Source organism: Narcine bancroftii, chromosome 2, assembly GCF_036971445.1.
Source record: "Narcine bancroftii isolate sNarBan1 chromosome 2, sNarBan1.hap1, whole genome shotgun sequence".
In the NCBI taxonomy this organism is placed as follows: Eukaryota; Metazoa; Chordata; class Chondrichthyes; order Torpediniformes; family Narcinidae; genus Narcine; species Narcine bancroftii.
This window is the reverse complement of record NC_091470.1, coordinates 284,641,531-284,657,051: the sequence shown is the minus strand read 5'-3', so window position 1 is coordinate 284,657,051 and position 15,521 is coordinate 284,641,531.

The following is a 15,521-nucleotide window of genomic DNA, read 5'->3' as shown; positions in this document are numbered from 1 at the left end:
GCTGAAAATTACGTTATTCAATAGAAGCTTAGGCATGCTAGCTTGCTCGCTTATCTTTCTTACTGTGCTGGGAATAGGTGCTTGGGTAAGCAGTTTTTGGGTAATTTAAGTCATGGTCCCACTGCTGAAGTCTGAGTCTCTCTGAGAGGTGGCAATATCTCTCAGCAAGAAGAAGAACTTCTAGAGTCCAGTCAACGTCCCGGTCGGGGGCGATGGAGAAGCTGCTACTGGCGCCCCAACATCCTACTACGTGTGCGGTTGTTGCCTCGGTTCGGCAGTTGGGATCAGTCCAGCCATTGATAAGTATAATTGGGAAGGGCTTGCATATTGTAGTTTGATATCAGCTATAGAATTTGTAATAAAGATTTGTATAAACTGAAGTGCTCTCGGCATGAGTCTCTTATTTTCTTTCGGTAGTTCAAACACTGTGACCAATCTAAAACGTACAAAGTGAGAGGTACAAGTTTACCCAGGACAACAGGTAATGAATGTAAATCAACTGACTGTTCAACACAGAGAGAATAAAAGAATATCAACGAAATACACTAGTAAGAGACCTTAAATGAGTCTTTGTTTGAGTTTGTTGTTGAGGAGTCTGATGGTAGACGGGTAGCAGCTGTTCTTGAAACTGGTGGGACCTATACCTCTTTCATGATGACAGGAGCAAGAACAGGAGCAAGAACAAAGCATGTGCTGGGTGGTGTGGGTCTTTGATGATTGTTGCTGCCTTCTGATGGCAGTGTTCCCTGTAGATGTACTCCATGGTGGGGAGAATTTTGCTTGTAATGTCTTGAGCTGTGCCCACTACCTTTTGGAGGACTTTACACTCAGGGGTATTGATTTTCCCATACCAGACTGTGATACAGCCAATCACCACACTTTCCACCACACCTCTGTAGAAATTTGCCAGGGCTTCTGACGCCATAGCAAACCTCTGCAAACTCCTGAGGAAATAGAGGTGCTGATGTGCTTTCTTCATGATGCCTTTAGTGTGTTGGGTCCAGCAAAGATCCTCCAAGATAGTAACTTCCAAGAACTGAAATTTTCTCACTCTCTCCACCTTTAATTCCCCCAATGAACTGGCTTTCCTTTTCTGAAGTTAACAATCAGCTCCTTCATTTTGGTGACCTTAATGCAAGGATGTTGTTGGTGTACCATCCAGCTAAGTTTTCAATCTCCATCCTGTATGCTCACTCATATGATTACAAGAAGATCAAGTGGGACCAAGCAGGGGCAGCATGACAGCTTCTTTTGGGGTTCATTCAGGGGTCTGGTGGCTGCGAGGAAGAAACTGTCTTTAAGCCTGTTGGTGTATGCTTTCATTCTGTGGAGCCTTCTCCCCAATAGGAGGAAGGACAAGAGAATGTGTCCAGGGTTTGATAGGTCCATCCTAGGCCTTGGGAGATGTAGATATACTTGGAGTCCACAGAGGGGAGGAATGTTAGTGTTACTTTCTGAGCAGCATTCACAACCTTCTGTATTTTCTTCTGATCTTAAACAGAACAGCTCCCATATTATACTGCAAGAGTGCTTTCCATGGTGCATCTGTAGAAGTTGTTAAGGGGGACATATGAAACTTCCTTAGACTTCAAAGAAAATATAGGTCCCGGTGGGTTTTGCTGACTGTCACATCAATGTGAACACAGCAGCTCAGCTCACTGAGAATATTAATTCTTAAAAACTTGAAGCTATCTACTCCATATCTGGTATTGATGTGGAGAGGTGTGTGATCTCTTCCCCCTTCTCCTGAAGTCCATAATTATCTTCATCTTATTGATATCACTGGACTGAACTGCTCACTTATTATTGGTAACCCTGGCAACAAACCTTTTCAAAAAGGTTTGCTTCCTGAAATTAGGGATTAGGGTAGACAGCTTCAAGATGAACAGAAAGATAATTTCAGATTTGTTGTATCACAAAAGGATTAGGAGAAATATTAAATTAACTTTTATTGAATGTAGCATGTTTAATCGCATGATGAAACTGACCTAAAAATGTTCTGCAGCTGATTTTCATTTGTACTCGGCATCTGATACCTCATGTATCAGTGTCCAACAATAGTCGACCAGCATTGATGGATTCCAGTTGCCCTGCAACCACGATTCCATGGTCGCAATATCCTGGTGAAACCTTTCACCATGTTCGTCACTGATCCCAACAAGATCAGTAGGGAAGTCCAAGGGCCAATGGAGAAAATTAATTTAACTGACACTTCATGGATTTGTATTGTTACAGGTTATATTAATATGGTCATGGATAAATATGTCCTTCAAAGAGATAGATTGTAGGGGTTTAGTGAAGGTAACTTCACAGAGTAACAGTTTACAAAAGGCATCTCATTTAAAATCCAAGAGCTTTGCTGACGCTAGATGTTGAGGCTTGGAATGATTTTGCAGAGACAATGGAGCTGCTTGGAAAGAACTTCAAAAGGAGGTAAAAATCGGAACAGAGTCCAGGCTCAAGTACTGATTAGATCTTTTAAAGTTTGGGTTTGGAGCCTTGGGAGAGGAATTTGATTTTTACTAGCAGAGAGAGGAAAAAGCAAACAAAATTCTTCTCTCAAAGAGAGAGAGAGGTGGGGGGAGGGGGTGGGCGGGTGGGGAGAGATGTCAATTCTACAGTAGCAGTTGAAGCTGCAACATGGCAAGCTGGCAGACTTGTTGAAAACCCTATTTTGAAGCCGGGTTGTGAGTTCTAAGTTCAACCGGTTGAAAAACACATGGACCATACAAGAGGAAATGGCTGGCTAGAGTCTTTCTCCTGAAATAAGGGAAACAAGAGGAACTCTGTGGTGACCTGGAAGAAGAGGTTATCATCTGGAAATCCCATGATGGGGCAAGTTTCTTTGGCAAGAAAGTGAAGAACTGATTGTGGTAAATCAGCTTGTGTGCGTCTAACAAGCAAATAATCTCTCACTGAAACCAACTAAACCCTCCAGAGCGGTAACCATTTACCTTTTCACTAGAGCCTGGTGAAAAATCATATATGTTAAAATCTGTGCACAGTATAAGAATTGTCTGACACTGAAGAACTTGAAGGAGCGAGAAGTGAGATTGGATTGTGAATCAAAGGACATTCCCAAATATATACACATTCCATACACGTGCAGTTAGAATTAGAAGGGGGTTAAGTTAGGTTGTTAATTTAATAGTAATAAGTTAAAATTTGATCCTGTTTTTAGTTAAAGAAAATTAAAAGCAACTTTTGTTTAAGTAACCATTGTCTTGGAGAATTTCTATTGCTGCTGGGTTTTGGAGTCCTCTGGACTTGAAGCAGACTTAAAATATGGCAGGAAATCACAAAATCAGGTTATATGTAAAAAACACTGTTATAGAAAAAAATTAACGTGAGTTTTATGATTAGCAGCCCAAAATCCATAAAATACACCAAAAACTGTTCAGGAAACCAAATCTTCATTGTTCAGTGTAGTAATACAAAATAATACAATTTTTCCCCATTTTCTTCCACATCCCCTCCCACACCCCAAGAAAGAAAAAGGAAAGAAAGAAAAACACCTATGTTTATACATTTGCTATTATTACCATAATTATTTTATTTTATAACTATTAATTATTAACTGTTATCTGAGAGGAGTGGGTGACATGGGGGATGTGGTATAATGGTATACACTTTTGCATTTCCATGTTCCATCTATCTATTGTTACAAAATTATCAATTTTCCACATTATTGCTACATATTTCTTCACTGCCTGTATTGCTATACTCAAAAATTTTATTTAATATTTATCCAACTTCAATTTCGCATCTGCTTCATATATATTAAAAAGCACAAATATTCTCAGATCTTTTTGTATTTTTATCTTCATAATTTGTCCCAATAATATACTTAAATCCTTCCAGAATTCTTCCACTTTTACACAAGACCAGACTGAATGTACAAAAGTCACTAATGCCTTATTACATCAAAAATATTCATCAGAATGATTGGGGTTAAGATCATTTAATTTATGAGGAGTATAATATAATTGATGTAGAAAATTGTATTGAATCATTTGATATCTAGCATTAATCATATTTGTAACACTCTCTTGACATAATCTTGACCATATTTCTTCTTGAATTTGTATATTTGAATCTTTTTCCCATCTTTGTTTAGATTTATATAAATCCTTTTTCCCCATAGTATCTTGCAATTCTATATATATACTGGTAATAAATTTCTCAATACATGTATCTGTAATTAAATATTCAAATTGACTTTGCCCCTGAAGTCTTAAATTCATACCTAATTTCATTTTAAAATATGATTTAAATTTATAATATGCAAAAATTGTATTATTTTGTATGTCATATTTCTCCTTAAATTGTTCAAAAGTAAAAAAAATTCTAAAAAACAAACTTTTATCCTCTGTATACCTTTATTTACCAACCATCAAATAAAGAATTATTCAAATTAAAAGGAATAAGTTGATTTTGTCTTTGCATTATTTTGGGTATTTGATAATTTTTGTTCCTCTCTCCATATGAATCTCTTTCCATATCTTAAATAAATGTTGTAAAATGGGTATTTCCATTTTTCCTTTTAGTAATTCACCATTTCACTTACACAAAAATTTCTTTGGAGTAGTTTCTCCAATTTTATTCATTTCAATCTGAACCCAAGCTGTTTTATCGCCAATTTGATAGCAGGACAAGAATCTTAATTGAGCTGCTTTATAGTAATTTTAAAAATTTGGTAATCTCAGTCCAAATTTAGTTTTTCCAAGGTTATTCTTGGCATTTTACCCTTTCAGAATAACTTTTCTGGTATAGAAATGAGTAATGATTGAAACAGATATTGTATTCTTGGAAAAATGTTCATTTTAATACAATTTACACACCCTATTAATGTTTTTGGTAAATCTTTCCATCTTTTTAAATCATCTTTTTTAATAGTGGTAAATAATTTAATTTAAATCAATTATCTAAATTTCTATCGATTGTTATTCCTAAATATTTAATGGCTTCTTTTTGCCATTTGAACTTCTTTTTTTTTTAACTTTGTGTATAGTCCATATCAACCATAGGGATTGCTTCACTTTTATCTACATTAACTTTATAACCAGATACTAAGCTACATTCTGCTAATCTTACATTTAATTTATTCAGTGATATTTCTGGCTTTGTTAAATAAACTATAACTTAATCCACAAATAAACTGATTTTATATTCTCTATTATCTATCTCAAATTCTTTAATTTCTTTATCTCTTCTAATTGTTTCTACCAAAGGTTCTATAGCCAATGCAAATTAAAATGGAGACAATGGACATCCTTGTCTAGATGATCTTTCTAATAAAAAAGATTTTGACATTAGTATATTTGTAATTACTTTAGCTTTTGGTTGATTATATAATGCTCTCATCCAATTTATAAAAGTATTTGGAATTGCAAATGTATTTAATACGCTAAATTTAAAAAAAATCCCATTCTAATCTAGCAAATGCTTTTTCCTATGTCTAATGCAAACGCTACTGCTGGCTTCTTTTCGTTCTGTGCTACACTTATTAGACTTATAAATGTAACTATATTGTTTACAGATAGTCTATTTTTAATAAAACAAGTCTGATCTATATTTATTAATTTTGGTAAATATTTGGCTAATCGATTAGCTAGTAACTTATCCAAGTACTATGGTGTTGGTGAATTTGAAGATTGAGTTGGAATAGTGAATAGTCTTTACCAAAGAGGAGCAAATTTGATTAATTTAAAAAAAGAAAATAGGCTAGATTATCCAGAAAGATATGTTTTCAGATAATATGTTGTTGCTGTTCTATATTGAATAAGAGATTTTGTTTAATTTGGTATCGTTCTCAGGTCCGATGTCATGTGCCGAAGGGCCTGTTGCGTCCTGTACTCTTCCATGTCCCATCAATCTATGCACTAACAGTGGGAAATATTTCTACCACATGTGATAATTTGTTAATTCCATGAAATCACACAAAAATTTTAGATGGAACAAAAGCTGGAGTTTATAATCAGGAGTAGAAAAATTAAAATTACATGTATGAATGAGCAAATAATAAAGCTCCAAGCAAATGACATTGCGGGGTACGATAAGTAAGTGAAGCTTGATGGTAAAAGATACATTTCATAGATTTAACTAGGAAGGAGAGAGAGGAAAGAGAAGAAAAGATATACCATGGAGCAGACGCCTGAGTAACATTACAGTGGTATTGAATCTCATGGGGAATCTCAGGTCTCATCATTTAGAGTCTAAACCTCAGACAAGACCACCCATTGTTAACTCATTGCTACTCATCTTGCCCCCATCTCCAAGCCCACCAGTGGATCCCCGATAATGTGCGGTGAAGAAACTACCACCACCAAGCCTCCTTTCCTAATCTAGCCACTATCCTGCAAACTTCAATGATGAGAATGCCAAGAATGCAGGAACTAATGGGGTTAAAGGACATTTTCCTGGATAACCTAATGATGAATAAATAATGATACAACCAGATATGCTGTGATTGTGGACATGTTCAATACAAGTAATAAAAAAAAATACAGCTGATAATTTCTCAACAACAAAAATAACCAGAAGCCAGATTCATGCAGAATAATTATGTAATAATGAACCAACTTAGAACCTACCACTGTACTGCAGAGAAATGCTGTTTGCCTTCAGGTCCCTTTCCATTATTAACACTCAGACTTTATATCTTATGTCACACCTCCCAAGGCAAGACTTTCATGTTTGCAATATAACAGGAAAATCCCTACCTCAAAGGAACTGTACTCCAGTGTTGAAATACTTTTTGCAAATAAAGTCTGTTTTCCTCTCAAAAATGACCAAACAATATTCAGAAATACTAAGAGAGTTTTTGAAGGAACTCTGATAGGTGGAGAAAATGGCTTGTGTGTTACATAAAGTTGATTCCAATGATTTATTCATAAATATCACAATCAAAACAAATTGCTTATATTCTAACACTAGGTAGCTGACAGTTAAATCAGATCTTGTTTCAAAAATTTTTATTAATTATAAAGCTTAAACTCTGAAGTTGATTTTAGCTCTTGAACAACAGCTGGGAGGCAACAAGGCATCATGTGATTGGTCACACTAATCTTCAACTGAATTTGATGACCTGGTCTCATAACATGCTTCTGGACAACACACCATTCAATGTAGCTTGCTAAACTGTTATTGTCAGGCTATTAAAACAAAGGAGCAGGAGAGTGACTTTGGGGAATGGACTAAGTAGGATTCTACAACAAATTATGTAACCAGGTGGTTGCAGGGATTGTGGCCAAGGTATAGGGGGCAAAGTTTGTGATGGTGACTGTCTAAATTTTCCCCGAGTTTCCCTAAAGTTTCATTATTCCCTCAGAGCTGGTCAACAAGCTCCAAACCCTAGTTGTCTGCAATGCCCTCTGCAACTGGATCCTTGACTTCCTCATCGGAAGACCAGAGTTAGTACGAATTGGAAACAACGTCTCTTCCTCACTGACTATCAACACAGATGCACCTCAAGGATGCATGCTTAGCCCACTGCTCTACTCACTATACACCAGGCACAATTCCAATGCTAACTACAAATTTGCCAAAGGCACTACGGTTATCAGCAGAATCACACAATGTCAATGAGGAAGCGTACAAGAGGGAGATAATAATAAAACAGATATGAAGCAGGAATTAAGTTTCTCCCTAAAAGAGAAACCGTAAAACAAACTTGACAGTCTTCTGTGCTGTAAATTTCTGACATTCCATACTGCCTCAAATGAGTTCTTGGTACTGAGAAAGTTGCAACATTTTGATGACTCACCGCAGGTCTGCAACTCTTGAACAATTGTTGACTCTTCTATTGAGTGAAACACAAAAGTCTGCAGATGCTGTGATTGTAGTAAAAACGAAGTATTGCTGGAGAAATTCAGTTGGTCTTGCAGCACAGGTGGTAAAGATATGTTACCAACGTTATGGGCCTGAGGCCTTCTTCAAGGTATGAGTGAAAGTAGATAGGTCTCACCTATCCTCTTATATCCAATTAACACTTTTTGTCTGTTGGCCTGTACTCCTCCCCATCCCATTCATCCCCCTTTTCTTTCCCCAGCCTTTGATTCAGATCTTTCTTTTTTCACTCATACCTTGAGGAAGTGCCGGGCCTGAAATGTCTTTACCTCCTATGGATCCTGCGAGACTGGTTGAGTTCCTCTAGCATTTTTATGTTTTGACTTTTTTATTGATGCATTATCATCATCCTTTCCTTCAGCATACATTTCAAAAATCGATCAAGTTCAAATTTAAATTCTTTCATGTTTATTTGTCATCCGATTGTACCAGTACAACACAATCAAACAGTGTTCTCCGGTCCATGGTGCAGAACACTGACTTAACACATATACAGACAAACCATACATTTACAAAGGACATACAATATGTACATATATTAATATAATATTGTTAAATATTGTTATTAAATATTAATAAATATTGTTATTGAATAGTCGAGTCATGTAAAGCTGTTTGGACAGTCATTCAGCAGTCTCACTGCCTGTGGGGAAAAGCTGTTCCTCAGTTTGGTGATGGCTCTGATACTGCTGTCTTTTTCCCCAAAGGGAGTACCTGAAGGTGGCTTTGCACAGGATAGTAGGATCCTCTCTGATTTTGCAAGCCCTCTTTAAACAATGATCCCAAGAAATCACATTGATGGAGGGGGATGGAGACCCCAATGATCCTCTGCTGCTTTTATGTCCTGTGGAATTTTCTCCAATCCCATGTGGCTGGAGCAATTGTATCACACTGTAATGCAACCAGTCAGGACACTATCGATAGAGCTACTGTGGAAAGTTGACGGATTGGTGGCTGGTAGTCTTACCAGCCTCAACCTTCTAAGGCAGTGCAATCACTGTTGTGAAGAGGTGTTGCGGGCCTAGGATAGGTCACTTTTTAAGTGGATTCCGAGGAACTTGGTGCTACAAACTCTTTTCACTACCAAGCTGTTAATGTATGGTGGAGGGTAGTCATTCCTAGTCCTCCTGAAGTCCGCAGTTGTTTCCTTTATCTTGTCCAACTCAGGTTATTATTCTCACCCCATTCTATGTGATTTTCCACCTCTTCCTCGGTAGTGTGACTCATCATTGTTGCTGGTGAGGCCAACTACTGTCATGTCATCTGCAAACTTGATGACACTGAAGCTGTATCTGGTATTGCAGTCATAGGTCATTCATGTAAACAAGAGCAGATTGACCCCACAGCCCTGAGGTGTGCCAGTGGTCAGCGTGATGGTGCATGCTGTTCTGCTGTCAACCCAGACACACTGTATTCTTCCCATGAGGAAGTCCAGAATCAAGCTACAGAGAGGGATGTTGTGACCCCATGAGAACAGCTTCGCCATGAGCTTCTGGGGTATGATTGTATTAAATGCTGAGCTGAAGTCATTGAGAAGCAGTTTGGCGTATGAAGTATCATTCTCCAGGCGGGTCATAATTTCCAATGTTAATTAGGTACAATCTGTTCAAAGTTCTAAGTGAATTCATTGTCAAATGCCTAAGTGTAACGTACAGACGCACTGAAATTCATACTTGCTGCAGTCTGACAGGTACATGAGACACTCCAACTACAACAGTCAACATTTAAACTGCCGCAAATGCAAGACACAAGATAATAAATATCAAAGGACACTGTAGATAAATAAATATTCAGAGTTGCAGTTAATGCTAAAAAAAAATGATGTTTGGTAGTTGTGGGGTAGGTTTTGGGTTGGTCCCAGCTTGAAGTGCAGATTTAGACAACTTGTGTTTGGAAGAGCATCAGGTTCGGTGGGTACACAGAGAGACGAGTCTGGACACGTGTTACAATCGCAGGTAACTTTAATGAACACACAGGAGACAAGCAGGGGAGAACGTCAAATGTACTCAATTACCATATTACTAAAGGACTCTATAGACAGTCACATCAGACCCAGGTTGGACTCTGATCCCAGTGGCCACCTATACTCTACACGCTTACACACGTGTACTCTCTACAAACAGGGACTTTCACACACACTCCCGGTTCCCTGTACCAGTGGGGCTAGCGGCTCTCTGCAAGCACTGATCTTTCACAGTACCATGGCTCAGCTTAAGTGTAGTGCGCATCTTACCTGTGACATTTCCAGGGATGTCCACAGTAATCACCTGGTGTGGAGCAATGTCCGGGGCTTGGACCATGAGGCAAAGAGAAAGAATGTGCTATGTGCTGATGTTATATACAGTTCTTCTCTGGGTGCCTAGCCAATAATAACCCTAGGTAATTTAAATTAACCAATGGCAAGGTGTGTACTGATGGTGACTGGAGTCCAACGTAGTTTGAGAGGTGATGTGACTTCCAAATAAGTTTCAAACCAGGAGGACACATGACCACCCACCATCCACAATATTCCAGAGAGGCAGGGTGGCCACGTGTTTCTCCATAACCCACATATAACATTTCCTCATCAGGATCTCATTGCAGAGTCTCAGAATTGTTCACTCTCCTGCCAACTAAAACTCTTTCACTCAGTTAAAATTGCTTTCCAGTCTTCCATTAATTGCCTTTTCCTTCATCTTCTGCTTTTCTTCTCTTCCCTCTGGGCTGTGTGAACTCAAGATGATGATGCATAAACTGCTCTGCACGAATAAAATGAGTAGAATTAGGGGATGGTATGATATTTAAAAGTTAGCCAATTGATAATTTGTCATGAATCTAGAGTAAGCTTGGAATTCTTGATTCTTTAAGGCAGTGGTTCCCAACCTTTTAATTTCCACTCACATACCACTTTAAGTATTTCCTATGCCATAAATGTTCTGTGATTAATAAGGGATTGCTTAAGGTGGTATGGAAAGAAAAAGTTTGAAAACCACTGTTTTAATCATTCTAAATTGTTTTGTTATTTGCACAGTTTCATAACTCCAAAGGAAATGGGCCAATGACAATTTTTCTCAAGCAAAATATTTCGGTAATGGGTCTAGAGCAATGATTCTCATCTTTCCCTTCCCACTCGCATACCACCTTAAGCAATCACTTACTTATCACAGAAGACTTATGGTGTTGAGGGGGAGGACGTGGACCTGTCCTCGGGCCTGCGCAAAGGAGCTTTTAGGTGGAGTGCAGTGCGCGCAGTACTGGCCCCACCCTTTACACCCATGGTTCGTGTGCCGTGGCCAAGCAAGCTGGGACGTGGCAGCGAGGTCCTTGGGTCGTAGGTTTTATATCGGAGTGGCCTTCTCCTATGCAGGTTTCTTACCCGGGCTGGAGGGGTCTGCCTCCCCTCCTAGGTCGGTCCATACTGCCCGGACCGGGGCCGAGGACGCCGCAGTTCACCCTGTGCCTGGACTGGGGCCACCGCCTCCCACTCCCTGCCCGGACCGGGGCCTTCACCTGCCCCACTCGACCGAGGCCGGGGCCGCCGTCTCCCCCTTGCTCCTGCCCGTATCGTGGCCGCCGCCGTCTACCCTTCGCCCGGACCGGGGCCGGGGCCGCTGCTGCTCTCCCAGTGCCCGGACTGGGGCCGCCGTCTCCCCCTTGCTCCTGCCCGGATCGGGGCCGCCGCCATCTACCCTTCGCCCGGACCGGGGCCGGGGCCGCTGCTGCTCTCCCTGTGCCTGGACTGGGGCCGCCGCCTCCCACTCCCTGCCCGGACCGGGGCCTCCGCCTGCCTCACTCGACCGAGGCCGGGGCCGCCGTCTCCCCCTTGCTCCTGCCCGTATCGTGGCCGCCGCCGTCTACCCTTCGCCCGGACCGGGGCCGGGGCCGCTGCTGCTCTCCCTGTGCCCGGACTGGGGCCGCCGTCTCCCCCTTGCTCCTGCCCGGATCGGGGCCGTGTAGGGAATACTTAAAGTGGTATGTGAGTGGAAAGTAAAAGGTTGGGAACCGCTGCTTTAAGGATTCTTTAGCACATGCATTGATCTCTCTGTTTCCATAATGGAAAAAAAAAGATGACACAAAGCAAGCAATAAATGCTTGATGTTGTAAAGCTTGGATATCAATGTGAACTGTGATTTATTGTAAGGTATCTCTTCTGCTGGTGTTCCATGCATTGCAACTCTCTATTGGTACATTCTGCTGTCTAACAAGCAGTTACACAACTGCCTTCAATCTGTTTTAATTGCATATTAAAGATCTTGAGTAAACAACCATTCACCTTTGGACAAAAAGTAAGGCAGACTCATGAAATATTTAAGGGTATTTCTGCAGAACATGGTTAGCACACTGTAGACATGGACACATTTTCCTCCAGTACTTTATCAATGTTCAGCCAAAACACAAAACTCATTGCAAAGATCTGCATGTTGTTAATTCCAGGACCTTTGCCATACAACTCAATGACATGAAATGATTACTCAACATTCAATTTTAAACATTTTTTGGTGGGTTGATAATTCTACCCTATGATTGTAGAATAGGAATACAGCTTCAGAGGGGTTGTAGTCCAGTGTAGTCCATGCTCTCAAAGTCTGTTCATAGTACTAATCTATTTTACTTAATAATTCATGATCAATCTCAGTGACACTTACTGGGAAACCCTTCTCCACGAATCCTTATGCAGGGAGCAAAGATACATTTCTCACATTCAAATCTCAAGATTCAAAGTGAATCTTTTTTTCTCTCAAACAATAGCCTTTGTGTGGAACAGACATAAAGGATTTGAAACTTTACACATTGTAGAGGCCCAACAACCACTCCCATAAGTTCTCAAACTCAGGGCTGATAACAGGCAGGAAGAAAGTTAAACATTTCCAAGAAATTTATTGATGGTTTCTCAAGAAGGAAGGGAATGATTTCTTTTGATACCCTGTGTCTTGTATAAGCAAATGATATAAGATTTGTGATGCAAATCATAATCCTGAAGTCGAGCACCCAGCACTGGTGTCACTAGGGGGTGCATACTGACCATCAACTATCCTTCCATTAAAATGACTGTCCATAACATTTTTGTGCAGTGTTTCAGCAGAAATTTATTATTTTTTATATTTTTTGTAATCCCAGTTTACATGTAACAATATACCTACAAGGCTAATTTACTTTTAGAACCTTACAATGCACTCCACTCAGAGCTGTCATTATTACCCAATTACAATGATACTTTGAATCACGTGGTTTTGTCTGCATGCACTGTTGTTTTCGTTGCTGCTGGTGTTAATATAGTCCTTGCTTTTGTCAAATTTGATTAGCTTCATTGTTGTGGTAATTAGTATTTGTGAACCTATATCAATAACTTTTTTTGAAAACCAAGGAGCAATTAATTTTTCTCAACAGGAAAATATTTCCTTGATTTTGTTGATAGGCAGATGAGCAATTTTAATTAAATGGAAAGATAGCTTTCCATCTACTCATATGCGTTGGATACAGGATATTACGTCCCGTATGAGCTTGGAGAAAATTAGATATAATATTAAAGAAACGATTGTGGAATTTGATAAATTATGGGGCCCATTCATGGATTATTATCAGAATTTGATTACATGGGCTAGAATACTCTGGGGATTACTTACTCATGCGGAGGCTGAAACTTGATTCCTTGCTTTCTTCTATTTCTTTTGCTAATGACCCTGTTTAGAAGGATGGGTAGGATTTGTATGGGGGAGGGGGTCCTTCCTTTTCCTTTCTTTTCTCCTTTTCTTTCTCCTTTATCTTTCTCAATTTCTGCTTTTCCTTTTTTTCTTTACGCATTGCTTTATTTAGTTATTTTATCATAGACAACAGACTCGCCAAGGCAAATAGCGCCTTTGGAAGACTACACAAAAGAGTCTGGAAAAACAACCAACTGAAAAACCTCACAAAGATAAGCGTATACAGAGCCGTTGTCATACCCACACTCCTGTTCGGCTCCGAATCATGGGTCCTCTACCGGCATCACCTACGGCTCCTAGAACGCTTCCACCAGCGTTGTCTCCGCTCCATCCTCAACATCCATTGGAGCGCTTTCATCCCCAACGTCGAAGTACTCGAGATGGCAGAGGTCAACAGCATCGAGTCCACGCTGCTGAAGATCCAGCTGCGCTGGATGGGTCACGTCTCCAGAATGGAGGACCATCGCCTTCCCAAGATCGTGTTATATGGCGAGCTCTCCACTGGCCACCGTGACAGAGGTGCACCAAAGAAAAGGTACATGGACTGCCTAAAGAAATCTCTTGGTGCCTGCCACATTGACCACCGCCAGTGGGCCGATATCGCCTCAAACCGTGCATCTTGGCGCCTCACAGTTTGGCGGGCAGCAACCTCCTTTGAAGAAGACCGCAGAGCCCACCTCACTGACAAAAGGCAAAGGAGGAAAAACCCAACACCCAACCCCAACCAACCAATTTTCCCCTGCAGCTGCAGCAACCGTGTCTGCCTGTCCTGCATCGGACTTGTCAGCCACAAACGAGCCTGCAGCAGACGTGGACTTTTACCCCCTCCATAAATCTTCGTCCGCGAAGCCAAGCCAAAGAAAAAAGAAAAATTCCAATAATAGGATGTGAGCTGAAGTTCTTCCAGATAAACTTCTTTTATACATGTTTACTACATGGATAATTTTCCTATGATTCATATTCTGTATTTTAACCTATTAAGATTGATGATTTTTTTTGTTCAATATACGACGTAATATTTCTCCCTTTCAAATCAATTGAAAAATATTCAAAAGAAAAGATGTAATTAAAGAAAAAGGAGAAAAATCAAGAAAGACTTCCATTCGGTTACTAACAATGTTGTAACTAAAGGTGTAATTTTAATTTTGCTGGTTGTTTGTCTCACTAATGTTGCCATTACATTCAGTGATATAAGTGGATTATGATTTACAAGTAACATTACTACAAAGATATTACTAAGGATTCTATATGGTGTGGTATGGGAGGCGGTCCATGGCAGGGGGGGTGGACACCATAAATTTCCACATGGGGTGACGCCAACCCTAGTGACGCCACTGTGCAGATCAACTACATTAACGTGTGATCATTGCAATTCCATTCGGATTTTTTTTTTCCTGTATTCCCTAACTGTAGCATTCAACACCTGTTCAATATTGCTTTCAACCTCAAGAACATTATTTTGCCTTGAAAAAAATATCTGTTTTCTCTAGGTTTGATCTGAATGTTTCCACTAACTTGCGATACACTTTCAGGAGGCTTGCAGAGTTTGCTTCCGTTTGAGCCAACATTTTTTTTTCTTTCCCTGCCAAAATGCTGGTTCAGTCTCCTGAATGCTTACATTTTTATTCTCAGCTAGTTAACTATTTGCAGACTTACTCTATCCTTTTTGTTTTCATCTAACTGTAAAAAAATAAGTTGCTGCAGATTTAAGAATGAGCGCTGACTCTCCCAATGAAAATCAACAATCTTGACGTCTCTCTGTTTACCTTTCATCTCACCAGAGGGACAACTGCAAAATGCATTCAATGAGACTCCATTTGGGGAAATTAGCTTTGAGTTTGACAGGTGATGTGACTTCCAATAATTTTTTGGCAGCATATTCAAGGGTGTTAGATTTCATAAGGTAAGAATTTGACTCTGAAATTGTTTTTCTTTTCAGGTTTTATAATTTTTCTGTTTTCTAATTTCATCTTTAATTGTTATATAATGTGA